Source organism: Oncorhynchus clarkii, chromosome 3 (genome assembly GCF_045791955.1).
Source record: "Oncorhynchus clarkii lewisi isolate Uvic-CL-2024 chromosome 3, UVic_Ocla_1.0, whole genome shotgun sequence".
NCBI lineage: Eukaryota > Metazoa > Chordata > Actinopteri > Salmoniformes > Salmonidae > Oncorhynchus > Oncorhynchus clarkii.
In genome coordinates this window covers 61,920,673-61,934,722 of record NC_092149.1, presented here as the reverse complement: position 1 = coordinate 61,934,722, position 14,050 = coordinate 61,920,673, and positions in this window count along the sequence as shown.

Genomic DNA, 14,050 nt, shown 5'->3' with positions numbered 1-14,050 from the left:
GGGGGGAATGGCCCTAGCCCTCACCCTCCAATCCAACAGGTCCCGGTGTACCGCTTGTTCCTTCGACGATAAACGCAAATCCGAAACATCACCCCTGGTGAGACAAAACCATGACTCGTCAGTGAAGAGCACTTTTACCAGTCCTGTCTGGTCCAGTAACTGTGGGTTTGTGTCCATAGGCGATGTTACCGGTGATGTCTGGTGAGAACAGGCCTACAAGCCCCCAGTCTAGGCTCTCTCAGCCTATTGCAGACAGTCTGAGCACTGATGGAGAGAATATGCATTCCTGGTGTAACTCGGGCAGTTGTTGCCATCCTGTATCTGTCCTGCAGGTGTGATGTACCGATCCAGGTGTTGGATGTGGTCTGCCACTGTGAGGACGATCAGCTGTCCGTCCTGTCTCCCTGTAGCGCTGTCTTAGGTGTCTCACAGTATGGACGTTGCAATTTATTGCCCTGGCCAGATCTGCATGCCTCCTTGCAGCATGCCTAAGGCATGTTCACGTAGATGGGCAGGGACCCTGGGCATCTTTCTTTTTGTGTTTTGCGCAATACCCTAGATGCAGTTGCACCCCTAAAAACAATATTTCTCATAAGAAACTAGCTCCCTGGTATACAGAAAATACCCGAGCTCTGAAGCAAGCTTCCAGAAAATTGGAATGGAAATGGCACCACACAACTGGAAGTCTTCCGACTAGCTTGGAAAGACAGTACCGTGCAGTATCGTAGAGCCCTTACTGCTTCTCGATCATCCTATTTTTTCCAACTTAATTGAGGAAAATAAGAACAATCCAAAATTTATTTTTGCTACTGTCGCAAAGCTAACTAAAAAGCAGCATTCCCCAAGTGAGGATGGCTTTCATTTCAGCAGTAATAAATTCATTAACTTCTTTGAGGAAAAGATCATGATTATTAGAAAGCAAATTAAGGACTCTTTAAATCTGCGTATTCCTTCAAAGCTCAGTTGTCCTGAGTCTGCACAACTGCCAGGACCTAGGATCAAGAGAGACGCTCAAGTGTTTTAGTACTATATCTCTTGACACAATGATGAAAATAATAATTGCCTCTAAAACTTCAAGCTACATACTGGACCCTATCCAACTAAACTACTGAATGTGCTGCTTCCTGTGCTTGGCCCTCCTATATTGAACATAAAAAAACGTCTCTCTCCACCGGATGTGTACCAAACTCACAAAGTGGCAGGAGTAAAGCCTCTCTTGAAAAAGCCAAAACCTTGACCCAGAAAATATAAACTATCGGCCTATATCGAATCTTCCATTCCTCTCAAATTTTAGAAAAGGCTGTTGCGCAGCAACTCACTGCCTTCCTGAAAACAAACAATGTATACGAAATGCTTCAGTCTGGGTTTAGACCCCATCATAGCACTGAGACTGCACTTGTGAAGGTGGTAAATGACCTTTTAATGGCATCAGACCGAGGCTCAGCATCTGTCCTCGTGCTCCTAGACCTTAGAGCTGCTTTTGATACCATCGATCACCACATTCTTTTGGAGAGATTGGAAACCCAAATTGGTCTACACGGACAAGTTCTGGCCTGGTTTAGATCTTATCTGTCAGAAAGATATCAGTTTGTCTCTGTGAATGGTTTGTCCTCTGACAAATCAACTAAATTTCAGTGTTCCTCAAGGTTCTGTTTTAGGACCACTATTGTTTTCACTATATATTTTACCTCTTGGGGATGTCATTTGAAAACTTTCACTGCTATGCGGATGACACACAGCTGTACATTTCAATGAAACATGGTGAAGCCCCAAAATTGCCCTCGCTAGAAGCCTGTGTTTTAGACATAAGGAAGTGGATGGCTGCAAACGTTCTACTTTTTAAACTCCGACAAAACAGATGCTTGTTCTAGGTCCCAAGAAACAAAGATCTTCTGTTGAACCATTAATCTTAATGGTTGTACAGTCATCTCAAATAAAACTGAAGGACCTCGGCGTTACTCTGAACCCTGATCTCTCTTTTGACGAACATATCAAGACTGTTTCAACGACAGCTTTTTTTCCATCTACGTAACATTGCAAAAATCAGAAACTTTCTGTTCAAATATGATGCAGAAAAATTAATCAATGCTTTTGTTAGTTCTAGGTTAACTACTGCAATGCTCTACTTTCCGGCTACCCGGATAAAGCACTAAATAAACTTCAGTTAGTGCTAAATATGGCTGCTAGAATCCTGACTAGAACCCCAATAAAATATCATATTACTCCAGTGCTAGCCTCCCTACACTGGCTTCCTGTCAAGGCAAGGGCTGATTTCAAGGTTTTACTGCTAAGCTACAAAGCATTACATGGGCTTGCTCCTATCTATCCCTCTGATTTGGTCCTGCCGTATATACCTACACGTACGCTACGGTCACAAGACGCAGGCCTCCTGATTGTCCCTAGAATTTCTAAGCAAACAGCTGGAGGCAGGGCTTTCTCCTATAGAGCTCTATTTTTATGGAATGGTCTGCCTACCCGTGTGAGAGACGCAGACTCTGTCTCAACCTTTTGAGTCTTCAGTAAAGACTTATCTCTTCAGTGGGTCATATGATTGAGTGTAGTCTGGACCAGGAGTGTGAAGGTGAACGGGAAGGCTATGGAGCAACGAACCGCCCTTGCTGTCTCTGCCTGGCCGGTTCCCCTCTTTCCACTGGGATTCTCTGCCTCTAACCCTATTACAGGGGCTGAGTCACTGGCTTACTGGTGCTCTTTCATGTCGTCCCTAGGAGGGGTGTGTCACTTGAGTGGGTTGAGTCACTAATGTGATCTTCCTGCTATACTCAGCCTTGTCTCAGGATGGTAAGTTGGTGGTTGAAGATATCCCTCTAGTGGTGTGGGGGCTATGCTTCGGCAAAGTGGGTGGGGTTATCCTTCCTGTTTGGCCCTTTCCGGGGGTATCATCGGATGGGGCCACAGTGTCTCCTGACCCCTCCTGTCTCAGCCTCCAGTATTTATACTACAGCAGTTTGTGTCGGGGGCTAGGGTCAGTTTGTTATATCTGGAGTACTTCTCCTGTCTTATCTGGTGTCCTGTGTGAATTTAAGTATGCTCTCTCTAATTCTCTTTCTCTCTCTCGGAGGACCTGAGCCCTAGGACCATGCCTCAGGACTACTTGGCATGATGACTCCTTGTTGTCCCCAGTCCACCTGGCCTTGCTGCTGCTCCAGTTTAAACTGTTCTGCCTGCGGCTATGGAATCCTAACCTGTTCACCTGATGTGCTACCTGTCCCAGACCTGCTGTTTTCAACTCTCTAGAGACAGCAGGAGTGGTAGAGATTCTCTTAATGATCGGCTATGAAAAGCCAACTGACATTTACTCCTGAGGTGCTGACTTGCTGCACCCTCGACAACTACTGTGATTATTATTTGACCATGCTGGTCATTAATGAACATTTTAACATCTTGGCCTTGTTCTGTTATAATCTCCACCCGGCACAGCCAGAAGAGGACTGGCCACCCATAATAGCCTGGTTCCTCTCTAGGTGTCTTCCTAGGTTTTGGCCTTTCTAGGGAGTTTTTCCTAGCCACTATGCTTCTACACCTGCATTGCTTGCTGTTTGGGGTTTTAGGCTGGGTTTCTGTACAGCACTTTGAGATATCAGTTGATGTACGAAGGGCTATATAAATACATTTGATTTGATTCGTTTTTCAGAGTCAGTAGAAAGGCCTCTTTAGTGTCCTAAGTTTTCATAACTGTGACCTTAATTGCTTGCCGTTTGTAAGCTGTTAGTCTAAACGACAGGTGCATGTTAATTATTTATGTTTCATTGAACAAGCATGGGAAACTGTGTTTAAACCCTTTACAATGAAAATCTGTGAAATTATTTGGGTTTTTACAAATTATCTTTGAAAGACAGGGTCCTGGAAAAGGGATGTTTCTTTTTTGCTGAGTTTACACAATATAAGACTGTCACCGCCATACAATAAGTAGAAATATAATAAATAGTTTGACCTCTAAAGGTCAGCGACTTGATTGACATAACCGGTGAAAGCTTAGCCTGGGTCCCAGATCTGTATGTTTCCCAAACAACGTTTGGCATTACAATTCCACAAGAAGTTGGCAAGACTGCACAAACAGATCTGGGACCCAGACAAGTGAAAGCTGTTTTTAACCCACACATTTGGACCTATGTCTGGGGTCTGGCCTGGTTCTCCATCATCCAGGATTAAAGACAAATAGACCTGTAGCAGTGCTCAGCAGAACTGACACCCAGGAGTTTATTGTGAGAGATGACTGGAGGAGAATGGCCATGTGTCGTTATTAAAAGCCTCCCTCTCAGCAAGACCATAAGGTGTCACCATTAGAGTTCTTATGTCAAACTTGACTACAAGACTTGGAAACTGGACTAACTGAGTCTAAAAACCTAGACTCAGTTTTAACTTTAGCTTATTTAAGACTATGCATGGCTACTTTGGATAAAATACTGCTTGGTAGATGCATACAACGTACGACTGCAGTAGCCAGTCCAGCTGATTAATGCCTGAGAGAGCAGGACTAGATACTCCACTCAATCATAATTTCACTTGGGAGGATTTTGGAGGGAGCGGGCCATTTTCTCCTGGCTGGTCACAATCCTTTGTGTTGAAAGGAGGGTTGCAAAAGGTACAAGGAAATGGAACTAGAGGATAAGCGATAAGGCGGAGTGTTAATGCAACCCAAGGACTGTCTGGAATGATATTAAGTCTCCTTAACAAAAACAGATTTCCTTCCAGGTAATTGGGTTCTGTCTGAGAGCTGCACTGCGAACAAATGGGTCCCATCTTCTTGTCCTCCAACTGTTCTCTGCATATTCTTGATCTTCCCAGACCTGTGCTTTTCATGCTAAGTGTTTACTGCTGGCTTGGATTTTTTGTTTTGTTTTCTTTCCATCATTCTCTCAGCAGATACATTTTACTCAGAATAAAGACACAATACTCTAAATTAAACCGTACCGTCTAAGGTCAATTGCTTCCAGTATTCAGTAGCTACACTGTATACAGTGCCTTCAGAAAGTATTCAGACCCATTTAGTTTATTCCAGCCTGAATTCAAAATGGATTAAATATAATTATTTCTCACCCATCTACACACAATACCCTATAATGACAAAGTGAAAAAAAAAATTTGAAATGTTTGCAAATGTATTAAATGAAAAACACATCTCATTTACATAAGTATTCACACCTCTGGGTCAATACATGTTAGAATCACCTTTGGCAGTGATTACAGCTGGGGGTCTTTCTGGGTAGGTCTCTAAGAGCTGTGCACACACCTGAGTTGTACAATATTTGAATATTCTTTTTAAAATTCTTCAAGCTCTGTCAAGTTGGTGGTTGATCACTGCTAGATAATGATTTTCAGGTCTTGCCATAGATTTTCAAGCTGATTGAAGTCAACTTTAACTAGGCCACTCGGTAATGTCATCTTGGTAAGCAACTGTAGTGTATATTTGGCCTTGTGTTTTACGTTATTGTTGTGCTGAAAGGTGAATTTGTCTGCAAAGCAGACTGAACCAGGTTTTCCTCTAGGATTTTGACTGTTTAGCTCTATTCCATTTCTTTTAATCAACAAAAAAACTCCCTAGTCCTTGCCGATGACATACCCGATGCAACAACCACCATGCTTGAAAATATGAAAACAATGTTTTGAGTTGGATTTGCCCCAAACATAACACTCTATATTCAGGACATAAAATACATTTCAGTGCCAAATGTTTTGTATTTTTATTTTAGTGTCTAATTGCAAACAGGATGCATATTTTAGAATATTTAATTATTCTGTACAGGTTTCCTTTTCACTCTGTCATTTAGGTTAGTATTGTGGAGTAACTACAATGTTGTTGATCCACCCTCAGATTTTAATGTCTGTGACAGGAGAAAACAAACTGTTTTTAAGTCACCATAGGACTCATGATGAAATCCCTGAGCTGTTTCTTTGTAGTGACTAGGTGTATTGATACACCATACAATAACTTCACCATGCTCAAAGGGATATTCAATGCCTGCTTTTATTTTTATTTTTTACAATAGGTGCCCTTTGCGAGGTGTTGGAAAACCTCCCCAGTCTTTGAAATTCATTGCTCAACTGAGGGACCTTACAATTATCTGTATGTGTGGGATACAGAGATGAGGTAGTCAATAAAAAAAATCATGTTAAATACTATTATTGCACACAGAGTGAGATTATGCCACGTATTATGTGACTTGTTAAGCACATTTTTGCTCCTGAACTTTAGGCTTGCAATAACAAAGGGGTTGAATACTTGTAGAAAAGGGAAGCGCTGCTAAGGTACACAATAGTAAATTTTTGTAGACAGGTGTTCTTTGGTAAAAGGGGTAAATTGGTCATAAAAAAGAAAGGAGGACCAAGGCACTCTTCATATAATTCATTAAAATGTCTTTATTTGTATGGCATGTTGAATGGAAACAAAGTTTAAAAACGTATTGACATTTCAGCTTTTCATCTAGCTTTTCATTACACTTTGAAATTATCAGGTATTGTGTGTAGGCCATTGACAAAAAATCTCAATTTAATCTAGTTTCAATTCTGACTAACACGACAAAATGTGGACATAGTCAAGAGGTGTGAATACTTTCTGAAGGCACTGTACTTCATAACACTGAACTGTTATGTCCAGACTTTAAATGATTGATATAGCTGTTAGTATCAGGCAGGAAGACACAACTACCCACTTCCCACTGGGCACACATCGGTTGAATCAACGTTGTTTCCACGTCATGTTGAATTGGTCTGTTCTCAGTGGGTTGGTCCTTTTGTGCTGACAAAATACTCATATATATATATATATATATATATATATATAATTATACCATCCTGTTAACTATTGCTTGGATCTTTTTCCCTTTTATATTTTTGCATCTCTGGAAATATTAGACATTGATCCTAAACAAAAAGGTCTCTGCCTTTGTGGCTATGCCTGCATGAGGTTTGGGAAATGAATTGCCTGGAAGACTACACAGAGGCGTGTGAACAAATTGGTCTGAATAATAGAAGTCAAATAAATAAATAGACCCTGGAAGATCTGCTCTATCTGGCAAAATAAAGATTTTATCCTGCTTTCTTTCAACGCAGTAATCAAAATGATTTACACCCTCAGCTGAAAGATCTATACTCTCATTTAGTTCGGAGTGCTGTAGAGCTGCCAGTCAATGGCCACTATAACTGCTTCCTTCTTTGTTTGCTGATAGAAATTGGAAAATTATAGTTTTGCGTGCCCATCTCAGTTCCATTATGTCAGAACTGAGAACTGTGTTCATACTTTATTGCTCCAGTCTACACTATCAATGGGAAAAGCTGAATGAAAAAGTGTACTGTCAATGGGAGAAACTGAGTGGGAGAAACCGAAGTGAATCGAGGTGGATTGAAATGGCTTTCAAATCCAGTCACCATGTTGAATGGGTCGAAATGTATCCCAAATTGATCAGTGTTTCTAGTTGAATCGACCGTTGGCTGTTGTTACAGGAAGAAGAGGTTTTCAGATATCGAGCCCAGGGGGTTGCAGCCTGCCTAGATCCAGTACATTGATTGATTCACAGCCAAACTCCCATCATTATAATGTTAAACTGACTTAGTCTTCAATAGACATTAATTTATCCCTCTACCTGGTCTGGTGAAAAACTCTGCTCCAAAAATCAATTAAGAGACCATGCCTAACTGTGAAAGGACAACTGCCGTTGACTCCTGACGTATTGAACTGTGGCACCCTCTATAGCCACCATGGTTATTATTTGAACCTGCTTGTCATCTATGAACATTTGAACGTCTTCAAAAATGATCTGACCTTAATGGCTGCATGTACTCCTAAATCTCTACCCAGTGCAGTCTTTACTCTTTTGGGTTTTATGCGGAGTATCTGTAAAGTACTCTGTGCCAACTGCTGATGTAAAAAGTGCTTTATAAAATACATTTGATTGTTGAGAACATCAAGGTTAAGGTAAATGCTTTTAAAAGTTTACAGCCAATCACAAGTGAATCAGCGTTACATAAACAAGAGAGCGAGAGAGACCACATCTCTCTGTGCCACTGTCCCTCCCCATTTATTTAGTCCGTGTGAATGACAGCATCGTCTTGCTCTCACCTGACAGTCTTTCACCCCAAAACATTCCCTGGACCACTGGCCATTCATCAAGTTGACAGTGCAGCAGACATCCATCATCGTCAACGTGTAGCTACAGGACCCACAGCCTGGCCTGCTGGAACTGAGAGAGCTGGAAGACAAGGATTCAGGGATGTCCCTCCATGCTGAAATGGCCACATGAGGATCAGTGCACTCTGGGGATATTGGGTGGTTTTGTTTAAAGTGAGGGAGTGATGAGAAACTGGCTTCAAATGTGATTATTCTCTTTTTCTGATACTCAGTTGGTAGAGCATGGTGCTTGCAACTTGCTAAGCTACCACTAGTCAAGTAAAACACTGTACTAGCAGCCTTAACCAAATACTTAGCGACCTCATCAAGAGGTTTGCACCTCGTGACATAACGGTTAAGGTGTTGGCTTGACAGTCGCTGGACCTGGATTTGAGTCCCGGTCGGTGCTACCGGGCTTTTCCTCAAATTCGCCACATTGGTGCCGTGAGTCCATCATAGAGGCATGTACACGTAAGGGGCTTGGTTTATAAAAGCATGTGGATGCGCTCTCCCGAAGGAAGGGGTTAATGTCGCGATAGTTTACCTAGCGACCTCTTTATCAGGTTCAGGCCTCTTGGCATGACAGTTAAGTTAACTTGTTTGAGAACAATGATGTATATAAACACTAAATTGCTGATGCTGTGTCTTGGCCAATGAGAGGCTTTGAAGCCTCCGGTAGGCCCTATTGGTACTCCTCAGAAGAAGCACCATAGTAGGGTTTCACAGACTCGGTCCTGGGGTGAAACACATTTCTGATAAGACTTCAGTTCGTCTTAAGTGCATATTTTATGTGGTTGAAATATTGTCTGCTTGCATAACGGTGTCAAAGATAACGCATTACACGCAGATTTGCATTTTCTCGAAATGATGAAAGAAAAATCATATTTCTCTACTTTCTGAGACAAAATTAACATTTGTTGTATAACATTTTATTGCAAGAAATGCATAATTCTGCTGGAGTTAATATTATATTATGTTACATGTGAGAGGCTATAGGCCTACAGTCAGTGTCCATATTTCACTTACTATTCCATCTAACCCATATAAACTTAAATTAGGAATATTCTGTTTATTACAGGAATACTTGGGAGCGAGATATCAAAGGTGCATGTAAACAACTTATCCCAAATAAGACCTTAAGCGGGATGTGCTACTTTCCAGAAAACTGTGCGTCAGTGACACATGGTCAGTGAAACATGTGTTGTTGTTTTGGCTCTGTGCTCTAGCACTCTGGATTTGAAATTATATCATGACTAGGAAGTTAGTGCAGACTGTCAGCTTTACTTCCATTCATATCGGGAAAACCGTTGAAAAATTACAGCACCTACTGTATATAGTCCCCCCATTTTAAGGGACCAAAAGAATTGGAACAAATTCACTTACAGTATATGTGTATTAAAGTAGGTTCCATATGTTTGTTTTGGTTGTGTTTCAGATTATTGTAAATAAGAATATGTTTTTTAACACTTCACACTTTACATTAATGTGGATCCTACCATGATTATGGAAAATCTGAATGATGAGTAAGAAAATTAGACACAAATATCATAACCCCCCCTCCCCTGTTATTGGAATGGAGAAAGGTTAGCATGTCTTGGGGATATGTGTCTAACTTTCTCACTCATCATTATTCACTCATCATTCAGGATTATCCATAATCATGGTAGCATTAAGTGTTTGAAAACATATATTCTTATTTACAATAAAAGTGACTCCAAGATGACAAAATACATTATTTATGATTAATTTCTATTTATTTTATTTAACCTTTATTTAACTAGGCAAGTCAATTAAGAACAAATTCTTATTTACAATGACTGCTTACCAAGAAGCAAAAGGCCTCCTGCAGGGACAGGGCTAGGGATTCAAAATAAAAATGTAGGACAAAACACACATAACAACAAGAGAGACACCACCACATGAAGAGACAACACAGCAGGGTAGCAACACATTACAAGACAGCATGGCAGCAACACATGACAAGACAGCATGGCAGCAACACATGACAACACAGCATGGCAGCAACACATGACAACACAGCATGGTAGCAATACATGACAACACAGCATGGTAGCAACACAACATGGCAGCAGCACACACATTGTTGGACACAGACAACAGCACAAAGGGCAACAAGATAGAGACAACAATACCTCATGCGAAGCAGCCACAAGTGTCAGTAGGAGTGTCCATGATTGAGTCTTTGAATGTAGAGATGGAGATAAAACTGTCCAGTTTGAGTGTTTTTTCCATCTCGTTCCAGTCGCTAGCTGCAACGAACTGAAAAGAGGAGCGACCCAGGGTGTGTGTGCTTTGGAGACCTTTAACAGAATGTGACAGAATGGGGTGTTGTATGTGTAGGATGAGGATTCCAGTAGGTATCTCAGATAGGGGGGAGTGGGGTCTGAGGGTTTTACGACTGGCAGAACAAGTGTTGTATGTGGCTGAGGATTGCAGTAGGTATCTAAGATAAGGGGGAGTGAGGTCTATGAGGGTTTTATAAATAAGCATCAACCAGTGGGTCTTGCGTCAGGTATACAGAGATGGACAGTTTGCAGAGGAGTATAGAGTGCAGTGATGTGTCCTATAAGGAGCATTGGTAGCAAATTTGATGGCCAAATGGTAGGAACATCTAGCCACCCTTACATGCCGATTTATATTTGGCTGTGTTTCAGATCACTTACAGATCACTGCACCTGTACATAGTAGAGGTCGACCGATTTATGATTTTTCAACGCCGATATCCCGATTTATTGGAGGACAGCCAGTGTCTGAGACAGCTGATGTTCTGACTTTACACACTGCATTCTTTGAACGAGGTAGTTAGCAAACCAGGCCAAAGACCCCTCAGAAACACCAATACTCCTTAGCTGACTCACAAGAATGGAATGGTCTACCATATCAAAAGCTATGGCTAAGTCAATAAAAATAGCAGCACAACATTGCTTAGAATCAAGGGCACTGGTAACATAATTTAGAACTTTTAAGGTTGCAGTAATAGGCACAAAATACTCTGAAACACAGCCAAAACTAACAGCAAATGCATCCAACAAATGTGTAAAGTCACAAGCTTGATGTAATCATTGCGTGCTATGCATATGGCCCCAAATACTTAGTGTGTAAAGTCACAAGCTTGATGTAATCATTGTGTGCTATGCATATGGCCCCAAATACTTAAAATTTGTAAAGTCACAAGCTTGATGTAATCATTGCGTGCTATGCATATGGCCCCAAATACTTAAAGTGTGTAAAGTCACAAGCTTGATGTAATCATTGTGTGCTATGCATATGGCCCCAAATACTTAAAGTTTGTAAAGTCACAAGCTTGATGTAATCATTGTGTGCTATGCATATGGCCCCAAATACTTAGTGTGTAAAGTCACAAGCTTGATGTAATCATTGCGTGCTATGCATATGGCCCCAAATACTTAAAGTTTGTAAAGTCACAAGCTTGATGTAATCATTGCGTGCTATGCATATGGCCCCAAATACTTAAAGTTTGTAAAGTCACAAGCTTGATGTAATCATTGTGTGCTATGCATATGGCCCCAAATACTTAGTGTGTAAAGTCACAAGCTTGATGTAATCATTGTGTGCTATGCATATGGCCCCAAATACTTAAAGTTTGTAAAGTCACAAGCTTGATGTAATCATTGTGTGCTATGCATATGGCCCCAAATACTTAAAGTGTGTAAAGTCACAAGCTTGATGTAATCATTGTGTGCTATGCATATGGCCCCAAATACTTAAAGTTTGTAAAGTCACAAGCTTGATGTAATCATTGTGTGCTATTCATATGGCCCCAAATACTTAGTGTGTAAAGTCACAAGCTTGATGTAATCATTGTGTGCTATGCATATGGCCCCAAATACTTAAAGTTTGTAAAGTCACAAGCTTGATGTAATCATTGTGTGCTATGCATATGGCCCCAAATACTTAAAGTTTGTAAAGTCACAAGCTTGATGTAATCATTGTGTGCTATGCATATGGCCCCAAATACTTAGTGTGTAAAGTCACAAGCTTGATGTAATCATTGTGTGCTATGCATATGGCCCCAAATACTTAGTGTGTAAAGTCACAAGCTTGATGTAATCATTGTGTGCTATGCATATAGCCCCAAATACTTAGTGTGTAAAGTCACAAGCTTGATGTAATCATTGTGTGCTATGCATATGGCCCCAAATACTTAAAGTTTGTAAAGTCACAAGCTTGATGTAATCATTGTGTGCTATGCATATGGCCCCAAATACTTAAAGTGTGTAAAGTCACAAGCTTGATGTAATCATTGTGTGCTATGCATATGGCCCCAAATACTTAGTGTGTAAAGTCACAAGCTTGATGTAATCATTGTGTGCTATGCATATGGCCCCAAATACTTAAAGTTTGTAAAGTCACAAGCTTGATGTAATCATTGCGTGCTATGCATATGGCCCCAAATACTTAGTGTGTAAAGTCACAAGCTTGATGTAATCATTGTGTGCTATGCATATGGCCCCAAATACTTAAAGTTTGTAAAGTCACAAGCTTGATGTAATCATTGTGTGCTATGCATATGGCCCCAAATACTTAACATTTTACTACTTTAATACACATGTAAGTGAATTTGTCCCAATACTTTTGGTCCCCTAAAATGGGGGGACAATGTCCAAAAAGTGCTGTCATTTCTAAACGGTTCACACGATATGGATGAAAATACCTTCAAATTTAAGCAAATTAATTTCAAATTCTAAGTGCTAGAGTACAGAGCCAAAACAACAACACATTTCTCACTATCCCATTACTTTTGGTGCTCACTGGAAATCGTTGGTTGAGACCCTGTTGGGGCCACCCCTCCAATTCGCTACAATACTCAAATCAAATCAAATGTATTTATATAGCCCTTCGTACATCAGCTGATATCTCAAAGTGCTGTACAGAAACCCAGCCTAAAACCCCAAACAGCAAGCAATGCAGGTGTAGAAGCACGGTGGCTAGGAAAAACTCCCTAGAAAGAAACCTAGAGGTTTCTAGGCTATGTGGGGTGGTCAGTCCTCTTCTGGCTGTGCCGGGTGGAGATTATAATACTCTGTTTCATAAATAAGAAATGCCTGCTAGCCATATAATTTATATAGAAATGTTTAGCAATTGAATCTCTATTGTTCGATCCTAGGTGGGCTGGAAATACACTCCTTTTGCAAAGGTCTCTTGTCACGTGGTTTCTCCCTGTCTTGGAGGTTTTTACTAACCTTACCAGAAACAGGAATGCTTATGTTAATTGCATCTTTTTATTGTTTCATGTGTTGAGTATTTTCCATTGCAATGTAAAGTGTGCAATAAGTTTGCCTTTCAAGGGGTTTATCACTGTTTATTCAGAATTAGCTGTTGGTAGGCTAGGTCGGAATTATTTCTGTCACTCATACATTCTCTCTCAAGACTGCCACCAATGATGAAAGGGCATTGAAGTTAATAATACTTCCTTTTCTTTATGTCAATCACATTACTAGAATATCAGGTCATAATCAACATGCAGTCTGAACAGTTCAAGTAAACCCAACCATAATGATAACAACAGAACACTGAGCTTTGTTTGACTGAGTCTAATATTTGCCAATGCAAATTACTCCAATCCACTGGGGAGCACATATTTAATAAAAGGTTAAAGGTAAAAGCCCGAACCTGCAGGAGCGGAGGAGCGCGTATCTGAAAATCATTAGCAGACCTGAACCACAGTAATTACAAATATTTACCGGCTCATCAATAATCCATGCATTCCTAAAGGGTGCATGGAGAATCACACAGGTTGCATCCCAAATTGCACCCTATTCCTAGATAGTGCACTACTTTTGACCAGAACCCTATGGGCCCTGATCAAAAACAATGCACTATATAAAAAATAGGATGCCATTTGGGACACATCCACAGCTGGACACAGTTAGTTCATCCGTA